The sequence below is a fragment of the Oncorhynchus keta genome, chromosome 2 (assembly GCF_023373465.1).
Source record: "Oncorhynchus keta strain PuntledgeMale-10-30-2019 chromosome 2, Oket_V2, whole genome shotgun sequence".
Lineage (NCBI taxonomy): Eukaryota > Metazoa > Chordata > Actinopteri > Salmoniformes > Salmonidae > Oncorhynchus > Oncorhynchus keta.
Window position 1 is genome coordinate 72051369 of NC_068422.1, and position 10771 is coordinate 72062139.

The following is a 10771-nucleotide window of genomic DNA, read 5'->3' on the forward strand; positions in this document are numbered from 1 at the left end:
ATCACCCGACCTCAAACCAACTGAGATGGTTTGGGATGAGTTGGACCGCAGAGTGAAGGAAAAGCAGCCAACAAGTGCTCAGTATATGTGGAAACTCATTCAAGACTGTTGGAAGAGCAATCCAGGTGAAGCTGTCATCAAAGCAAAGGGTGGCAACTTTGTAGAATCTTTGTTTAACACTTTTTGGGTTACTGCATGATTCCATATACGTATGTTATTTTATAGTTTTGATGTCTTCACTATTATTCTACAATGCAGAAAATAGTCAAAATAAAAAACAGCCCTTAAATGAGTAGGTGTGTCCAAACCTTTGACTAGTACTGTAGGTGCAGGAGACAAAAAATGGATGGATGGACACACGAGTTTGGTCTGTGTGTGAGTGTGTCAAATCAAATCAAATCGTATTTGTCACATGCGTCATAAACAACAGGTGTAGACTAACAGTGAAATGCTTACTTCCCAACAGTAAAATTGTAGAAAGATAATAACACCAGGAATAAATACACAATGATAACTTGGCTATATACACAGCTCATCAGTACCAAGCCGATGTCCAGGGGTACTAGGTAATTGAGGTAGATATCTACATATAGGTAAGGGTAAAGTTACTAGGTAACAGGATATATAATAAGCGGAAGGAGCAGAGTATGTGAGTCAAAACTGTTAGTGCAAAAGGGTGTCAATGCAGATAGTCTATATAGCCATTTGGGTAACTATTTATGAGTCTTATGGTTTTGGGGTAGAAGCTTTTCAGGATCCTGTTGGTTACAGATTTTGCATCGGTACCCGATTGCCATGCTGTAGCAGAGAGAACAGTCTATGACTTGGGTGGCTGGAGTCTTCGACAATTTTTTAGGGCCTTCCTCTGACATCGCCTGGTATAGAGGTTGTGGATGGCAGGGACTTCAGCCTCAGGGATGTCTGGACTGTACGCACTACCCTTTGTAGTGCCCTGTGGTCGGATGCCAAGCAATTGCCATACCAAGCGGTGATGCTACCAGACAAAGATGTTCTCAATTGTGCAGTTGTAGAACCTTTTGAGGATCTGAGTGTCCATGCCAAATATTTTCAGCCTCTTGAGGGTGCCTTCTTCACGACTGTGTTGGTGTGTGTGGACCATGTTAATTCCTCAGGGATGTGGACACCGAGGAACTTAAAGCTAAAGTAGGAGTTGTGTGCGGCCATGCAGTTGTGGGTGAACAGAGAGTACAGGAGGGGACTAAGCACCCATGCCTGAGGGGCCCCGTGTTGAAGGTCAGTGTGGTAGATGTGTTGTTGCCTACCCTCACTACCTGGGGGTGGCACGTCAGAATGTCCAGGATCCAGTTGCAGAGGGAGGTGTTCAGTCCCAGGGTCCTGGGCTTAGTGATGAACTTGGAGGGCACTATGGTGTTGAATGGAATGAACAGCATTCTCACATAGGCTGAAGTTGCCAGGGATAATAGAATGGTGGCGGAGGAGATTGCTGCTGTTTTACGGACTCCTAACCAACTGTGCTATATTGTGGTTTTTTTCGCATTGTTTGTATCTTATTTTGTACATAATATTTCTGCCATTGTTTCTTATGACCGAAAAGAGCTTCTAGATATCAGAACAGCGATTACTCACCTCGAACTGGACAAAGATCTTTTCTTTAAAGCAGGTCTGGGTGTTTTGTGAGAATTTGTCTGTGAGTGGGTAATAGTGGTGAAATGTAATAAGGGTTTACAGGTGGAGGATTAGTTGGTGGTGCAATATTTTCCTTTTCCCCCCTTCCTTTTTATTTTTGGTTAAGAAATGTACCGCGATTGACCACACACAACACATGCACAAACTAAATGTGGGAATGCCATGATTCCAAAGAAGAAGAAAGTGAGGTAGGTAAATGCAAGGAGTAGCTTTAATGCTTCTATAGGAAGTATTCAAACAAAACGAGTTTGCTTCAAATTAAGATGCTTATAACAGATGAAGCTATTGTCAGAGGGTTTTGCTTTTTAATGTTACCTATTATGGGTTGCAAGCTTATTGGTGATTAACTAGAACAAAAAACGATCATGCTTTTGGGGATTTTCACAAAATGTAATCCATAGAAGGGTCCTTTGGAGGAAGGATTGTTGACATATATTTGACATTTGTATTTTAAAGCATAATTGAGGAAGAGATTATTGAAGTTTTTGATTGAACATTTGTGACATTGGCTGCATTTGCACAGGAAGCCCAATTCTGATATTTTTTCTACTAATTGGTCTTTTGACAGATCACATCAGATCTTTCACATCAGATATTTTTCAGAGCTGTTATGATTGGTTAAAAGACCAATTAGAGAAAAAAATATATCGGGATGCGTGTGTAAACGCAGTCATTTTGGCCTTACTCAGGCCTCCTTGAAGACCATACTGTCTTACAAGGTCCCACAAAACAAAAATGTGAGTCATATGAAGCTTTACCGCTTGCTCTGTAATATAGTAGTATTTATTTTCAGTAGTAGTAGTAGTAGTAGTATTTTCAATAAAAAAACGGTAAATTAATTTAGAAATATAGTTAAATAAATTCTTAAATATTGAAAATATAACATTTTATTTAGTTCTGTCTGTAATAAAGCCCTTTTGTGGGGAAAAACTCATTCTGATTGTCTGGGCCTGGCTGCCAAGTGGGTGGGCCTGGCTGCCAAGGGGGTGGCCTATGAGTGATTTTCTCATATGAACTGTAACTCAGCAAAATCTTTGAAATTGATGCATGTTGCGTTTATATTTTTGTTCAGTATAATATACCCACCCTCCTTTTACTTGTACCATTGCACGTCCTGCAAATTACCAGCAGAGGGCGACCATTCTGAATCCATTATCACATTTTCTCTGTTTACATCCCGAATGGAACTTTGATAAACCCGTAGATTATATTGTGTTCAGAAGTCGATGTTGACGATATAGCTAAAGTTCAAGTATTTATTTGTCATGTTGATTAAAAAGTTTAATATCTTAGCTCACATCATCATGCCGATGAAAACCTGATCTGTTAGAATTATTTTAGTTAGAATTTACATTGAAAACTGAATTTACCATCGCCCATATAATACCTTGAGAGAAAGAGGCGAAGCGAAAGGGTGGGCTATCTCTCGACAAAATCTGTATAAAATAAACCCAATGCGTTTCAATGGGGTATGGATTTAAGCAGATCTACACTTAACGCCTGTCGAGACAACGACTCGCATTGTCAGGGCGGAGACATGAGCACCTCGTCATTATGTACAGATTTCTGATGAACCTGTCAGTCCATGGGTGGATCTCAAATGATGTCCCTTGAGTCCTTACATTTTCCCTCCATGCCTCTTTCTCAAAAAACACTAGATGTGAAAGACGACAGGAGGAACCATGAAAATAGAATGAAGCTATTTCTAAAGTAACTGTTTCCGTAGTGTAGTGGTTACCACGTTCGCCTCACACGCGAAAGGTCCCCGGTTCGAAACCGGGCGGAAACATATTTTTTGCTCTAATGCACATTGATATACAATTCAATGGTTTAATTTATTCGGCCAACGTTACATTAAATGATCATCTAAAACATAGTGGAAAAGCAATCTTGAGAGATATTACAAAAGACCAGTCTCGCGATATAGTAATCAACGTTACTTTGACGACACTTTGTTGTCGTTCGAGCGATTGCAGATGGATATGTTTAGCTAGGCAGCGTGCAAGATGTTTATTTTTTCAAAGATAGTCCCTTTCAGAAATCAGCTATATCTGTGCGTGGTAGCAATATATCCGAATAGTACGTACGTGTATTCTATTTTCAACAATATAATAACGCGTTACAGTTAGACTCACTACAGTGCATTGTGGTAACGTTAGCCAGCTAAGCAACGTTACTAGTACTGTAATGTTAATCTTGCTCCATGAATACATGCAATGTGCATTGTAGATAGCTAACGTAAACGGACTAAACTCCACTCAATGGTAAAGGAAGTTTAGAATTAACTTCACCACTGAGTGGAGCCGAGACCAGTCTGCGGTTGTATTTGATTTACGTTTTTTGAAAAATAATGTATTTCAGCAAACAAAGAAAGGCACGAAACTTCAGGGGAAAAACATAGGTACAATGTACCGAGGTAAAGACAGTTTCAGATTGGATATTCGCCTGTAGTTCTCCTTACGTCCACCAACAGCAGTTAGGGACCGTCAACATAGTGACAAATCACATTTTTCACATTTCAATAGCTCTTTAACCATTACTCCTAACACTTTCAAAACTGGTTGTAGCTAACCCGTGGCGTAGATGCACATTGCACACCCTTTAGTTTGTCCATTTTTGTTTTTAAATCTCACATGGTTTTACATGAATTTTTCAAAATGTAGAATTTCAAAAGCTCCTTGGCCATGTGACCTAGTGACTTCAAACAAGGTTCAGAATGTCCACTCAGTTGGCCTACACATTGCACACCCTTTAGTTTGTCCATTTTTATCTCACATGGTTTTACATTCATTTTTCTAAATTTAGAATTTCGATAGCTCCTTGGTCATGTGACCTAATGTCCGCTGACTACCCTTCTATATTGCACACTCTTGTTTGTGTACTGTAAAATAATACGGTGTAACGTACATTTTTCATAGTTTTAAATTTGCAATAGCTCCTTGGTCATGTCAATTACACACCGAAGAAGCATGCAGTGGATATACACCCATATTGCATAACCTCTAGTCATGTATCTTCTATATTGTTGTACATTATTATTAGTTTGACAATTAGGGAGTTCAGTCCAGTGTTGTGTTTAGCATTTTCTTTAATATTTATCTTTCTATAATTGGTAGTTCTAAGTACTTATTTTCCCTGTTTTTTTTCCCCCACAGTATTTAACACTGGTACACAATAGGAGAGAGACAGATAATATCTCCTTTCTTCGTTAATATCAACCATAAAGGAAAAGGGCAAAGTACGAGAGTCATGCTATTAAATCATATTTTATTTGTCACATACACATGGTTAGCAGATGTTAATGCGAGCGTAGTAATCTAACCTAACAATTTCACAACAACTACCTTATACACACAAGTGTAAAGGGATGAAGAATATGTACATAAAAATATATGAATTAGTGATGGTACAGAACGGCATAGGCAAGATGCAGTAGATGGTATCGAGTACAGTATATACATATGAGATGAGTAATGTGGGGGATGTAAACATTATATTAAGTGGCATTGTTTCAAGTGGCTAGTGATACATTTTTTACATACATTTTTCTAAGTCAGAACCGTCCAGAGTAGTGATGCTAGGCAGGTGGGCAGATGCGGGAAGCGATCGGTTGAAGAGCATGCATTAAGTTTTCTTGCATTTAAGAGCAGTTGGAGGCCACGGAAAGAGAGTTGTATGGCTTTGAAGCTCGTCTGGAGGTTAGTTAACGCAGTGTTCAAAGAAGGGCCAGAAGTATACAGAATGGTGTCGTTTGCGTAGAGGTGGATCAGAGAATCACCAGCCGCAAGAGCGACATCATTGATGTATACAGAGAAAAGAGTCGGCCCGAGAATTGAACCCTGTGGCACCCCCATAGAGACTGGCAGAGGTCCGGACAACAGGCCATCCCATTTGACACACTGAACTCTATCTGAGAAGTAGTTGGTGAACCAGGCGAGACAGTGGATAATTTTAGAAAGAGAGGGTCCAGATTGTCTAGCCCAGCTGATTTGTAGGGGTCCAGATTTTGCAGTTCTTTCAGAACATCAGCTATCTGGATTTGGGTGAAGGAGAAATGTGGGAGGCTTGGGCAAGTTGCTGTCGGGAGTGCAGAGCTGTTGACCCGGGGTAGGGGTAGCCAGGTGGAAAGCAAGCTCAGCCTTAGAAAAATGCTTATTGAAATTCTTGATAATCGTAGATTTATCGGTGGTGACAGTGTTTCCTAGCCTCAGTGCAGTGGGCAGCTGGGGGAGGTGCTCTTGTTCTCCATGGACTTTACAATGTCCCACAACTTTTTGGAGTTTGTGCTACAGGATGTAAATTTATGTTTGATAAAGCTAGCCTTTGCTTTCCTAACTGCCTGTGTATATTGGTACCTAACTTCCCTGAAAAGTTGCATATCACGGGGGCTATTCGATGCTAATACAGTACGTCACAGGATGTTTATATGCTGGTCAAGGGCAGTCAGGTCTGGAGTTAACCAAGGGCTATATCTTTTCCTAGTTCTACATTTTTTGAATGGGGCATGCTTATTTAAGATGGTGAGGAAAGCACTTTTAAAGAATAACCAGGCATCCTCTACTGACGGAATGAGGTCAATATCTTTCCAGGATACCCGGGCCAGGTCGATTAGAATGGCCTGCTCGCTGAAGTGTTTTAGGGAGCGTTTGACTGAGTGGAGGTCGTTTGACCGCGGACCCATTACTGACACAGGCAATGAGGCAGTGGTTGCTGAGATCCTGGTTGAAGACAGCAGAGGTGTATTTAGAGGACAGGTTGGTCAGGATGATATCTATGAGGGTGCCCGAGTTTACAGATTTAGGGAGATTGAGGGCATCTAGCTTAGATTGGAGGACGGCCGGGGTGTTAAGCATATCCCAGTTTAGGTCACCTAACAGTACAAACTCTGAAGATAAATGGGGGTCAATTCATTCACATATGATGTCCAGGGCACAGCTGGGGGCTGAGGGAGGTCTATAACAAGCGGCAACAGTGAGAGACTTATTTCTGGAAAGGTGGATTTTTAAAAGTAGAAGCTCAAACTGTTTGGGCACAGACCTGAATAGCATGACAGAACTCTGCAGGCTGTCTCTGCAGTAGATTGCAACTCCACCCTCTTTGGCAGTTCTGTCTTGGCGGAAAATATATACACATACATATAGGCAATTTTCAGCTCTGATTTTACCACTTAGAATCCAGAATTGATATGACAATGGGGCCAGCACAGGATGTAATACACCCTTACAACAATCTACTTCTTGATCTTCTTATCTGGTAAACTGCTACTTTGTGTCAAGAAAAGAGCCCCAATTAGGGGTGTGTGTACTCCAGTAAAAAAGGGCTGGTTTAGATTAAAAACTATTCCCCTGTGTCCCCGTTCATAGGGGCATGAGAGACTCGTCACTGGTAGAATTGAGTTGGCACTTTATTGGCCCAAACACCCACAAGGTTGAGGTTACTCATGGACAGTAATTAGTATTAGTCTTTTATTTTGTTGCATTGATGCATTGTGTCTTCTAACTGTCCAAGAATATGATCCAAAGTGTTAGGAAATATTTGTTCCCATAAATACAAAGGAGGATGTCTCTCCTCATACCTCTGGCACTTTAGTCAGACTGCCAGACTGTGCACCACAGAGCCAATCAGGAGAGAATACATACAGGTCAACGGTGCCAATTGAAAGTCAAGGGGTGTGTCTGTACCTTTTGGATTAATCTCTCTTTACAGAGAACCCCTGTGTTTCAAGTCTGCTCTGTGCATGTCTGAAAGTGACAGCCAGCAGCCAAGAGAGTTTTTCACAGTATGTCATAACAAAGTATTACACTTATGAATGTATGTAAAATGCTAATATGTATTAGATCCAGTACAATGGAATAACTAAGACCTGAATTTGAATGCAGCGTGTTCCGATTCCTCCTTCTCTTTCTGTCCAGAAGGGTCAACCAAAACACTTGGCCTGATGGTTCATGCAGATACTGGGGAAGCAATATAGAAATGTATTGGTCCCTTAAATTATTTTACTATTAAATGACCCATATCACAACCCTCATACCTCTTCACAAAAATGTACCTAAATCAATTTTGGAAAAAGGATTTTACTCACAAAAGATGTAGGAATTTATTTTTCCAGTTAGAAATAGTAGGCCATGCATCAAATAACTATTTCCATCAGAAAAACGAACCCTCAAATACAATACTGCATTTTGTAAGTTGTCTGCAGGTGGCTTGTTGTGAATGCACTCAAATATCAAGTCATTATCAGGTTCTGTAAACTGCATTCTAATACTCAACATAGAAGCATGTACAGTATATGAAAGTGATGCTATGAAAAGGATTCTTTCACGTTATCAAGCTCAATGTGACTGACAAATCACTGCCTATTACTGTGATTAAAAAGAGCATATGAAACATTGTTTTTCATGAGGCCTACCTGTGCGCCTTCCTTTACGCACCTCTGAACACCTCTCCTATCCTTGATCCATTCCACATACAGCCATTTGCGGATCTTTTCAGTGTCCATGTGAAAGATAGCTATTGCGAGGATGAAACATTTGTTGACTTAATTTTTATTTTTTTAACAACCATGTAAAATGAAGGTCTGCACAGCTTACAGATTTAAGTCTAATAGCATGATATGAAAGTAGACAAACATCAGAGTGTGTGATATGAAGGTATAGTCAGTGGACATTCTGAACCTTGTTTGAGGGCAGTAGGTCACATGACCAAGGAGCTATTGAAATTCTACATTTGGAAAAATTCATGTAAAACCATGTGAGATGAAAATTGACAAACTAAAGGGTGTGCAATATGTAGGCCCACTGAATGGACATTCTGAACCTTGTTTGAAGTCACCAGGTCACATGACCAAGGAGCTATTGAAATTCTACATTTTGAAAAATTATTTTAAAATCTTGTGAGATGAAAATTGACAAACTACAGGGTGTGCAATATAGAAGGGTAGTCAGTGGACATACGGAACCTTGTTTGAAGTCATTGGGTCACATGACCAAGGAGCTATTGACATTTGAATGTAAAATAAGTTTGTACTTTGTTTACGCTCCCTAACTAATTAAACTTGGAATACAAAATGCTGCTCACATTTCCACATGTTCATTAGCTCTGGAAAGCGAATTACTGTCCAAATCGTGAAAATAAGACCTGTGCAATGTTGTGCGCAATTATTCCAACATCATGACACTAATTTGGAGTCTGTGGCTCAAGTGGTTTGAAAGCTATTGAGGTTTCAAAGTGTGAATATCCAACTTGAAACTGTCTTTACTTAGGTGTACAATGTGGGTGTTTCATTTTTGAACTAACGTTACTGTTAACGTTATTGACCTTGAGCGAATCGATGTAATCTTAGCTAGCTAGGACTTTAATCCACTACATTTTAGCCAGCTCGGTAGTTAGAAGTAACATTTTTAGATTTCGTTGCATTACAGCCACCTAAAAAGAAGGTCGCAGCCAAGTCTGCCAAAGGGAAGACGCCCAGAGTAGTAGATGGCCTTTCCATGGAGGAGATGTCGAAGGAGCAGGCAGGTGTTATTTCATGCACCTCTACATACGCTGAGTTGAACGCTGAGTTGTAATCAATGAATAGCATTCTCACATAGGTGTTCCCTTTGTCCAGGTGGGAAAGGGCAGTGTGGAGTGCAATAGAGATTGTGTCATCTGTGCATCTGTTGGTGCGGTATGCAAATTGGAGGGGATCTAGGGTTTCTGGGATAATGGTGTTGATGTGAGCCGTGACCACCCTTTCAAAGCATTTCATGGCTACAGACGTGAGTGCTACGGGTCAGTAGTCATTTAGGCAGATTATCATAGTGTTCTTGGGCACAGGGACTATGGTGGTCTGCTTGAAACATGTTGGTATTACAGACTCAGACAGGGAGAGATTGAAAATGTCAGTGAAGACACTTGCCAGTTGGCCAGCGCATGCTCACAGTACACGTCCTGGTAATTCATCTGGCCCTGCGGCCTTGTGAATGTTGACGTGTTTAAAGGTCTTACTCACATCGGCTGCGGAGCCAGACGGATTACTAGGATGTGTACTAAGAGCATGCGCTGACCAATTATCAAGTGTCTTCACTGACATTTTCAACTTCTCCCTGTCTGAGTCTGTAATACCAACATGTTTGCTCTCACGCATGTTTCGGTGTTACTTGCCTCGAAGTGAGTATAAAAGTTATTTAGCTCGTCTGGTAGGCTCGTGTCACTTGGTATCTCTCTTGGCTGTGCTTCCCTTTGTAGTCTGTAATAGTTTGCAAGTCCTGCCACATCCGACGAGCGTTGGAGCCGGTGTAGAAAGATTCGATCTTAGTCCTGTATTGAAGCTTTGCCTGTTTGATGGTTCGTCGAAGGGAATAGCAGGATTTCTTGTAAGTTTCTGGGTTAGAGTCCCGCTCCTTGAAAGCAGCAGCTCTACGCTTTAGCTCAGTGCGAATGTTGCCTGTAATCCATGGCTTCTGATTGGGGTATGTACGTACAGTCACTGTGGGGACGACGTCCTCAATGTACTTATTGATAAAGCCAGTGACTGATGTGGTGTACTCCTCAATGCCATCGGAAGAATCCCGGAACATATTCCAGTCTGTGAAAGCAAAACAGTCCTGTAGTTTAGCATCTGCTTCATCTGACCATTTTTTTTATAGCCTGAGCCATTGGTGCTTCCTGCTTTAATTTTTGCTTGTAAGCAGGAATCAGGAGGATAGGGTTATGGTCAGATTTGCCAAATGGAGGGCGATGGAGAGCTTTGTACGCGTCGCTGTGTGTGGAGTAAAGGTGGTCTAGAATTTCTTTCCATCTGGTTGCACAGTTAACATGCTGATAGAAATTAGGTAAAACTAATTTAAGTTTCCCTGCATTAAAGTCCCCGGCCACTAGGAGCGCCACCTCTGGATGAGTGTTTTCCTGTTTGCTTATTGCGGAATGCAGCTCATTGAGTGCGGTTTTAGTACCAGCATCAGTCTGTGGTGGTATGTAGAAAGCTACGAAAAATACAGATGAAATCTCTAGGTAGGTAGTGTGGTCTACAGCTTATCATGAGATACTCTACCTCAGGTGAGCAAAACCTTGAGACTTCCTTAGATATCGTGCACCAGCTATTGTTTGTCTTGCCAGAGGC

The 10771-nt window shown here is 41.0% G+C and overlaps 1 non-coding gene across 1 annotated transcript; it reads left to right on the forward strand.

Annotated features, from left to right (window-relative positions):
• The first annotated feature begins 3384 nt into the window (after nucleotides 1-3384).
• Nucleotides 3385-3457, forward strand: trnav-cac (transfer RNA valine (anticodon CAC)). Its single transcript has one exon. It is a non-coding gene; the product is annotated as a tRNA-Val (tRNA).
• Nucleotides 3458-10771: the final 7314 nt, after the last annotated feature.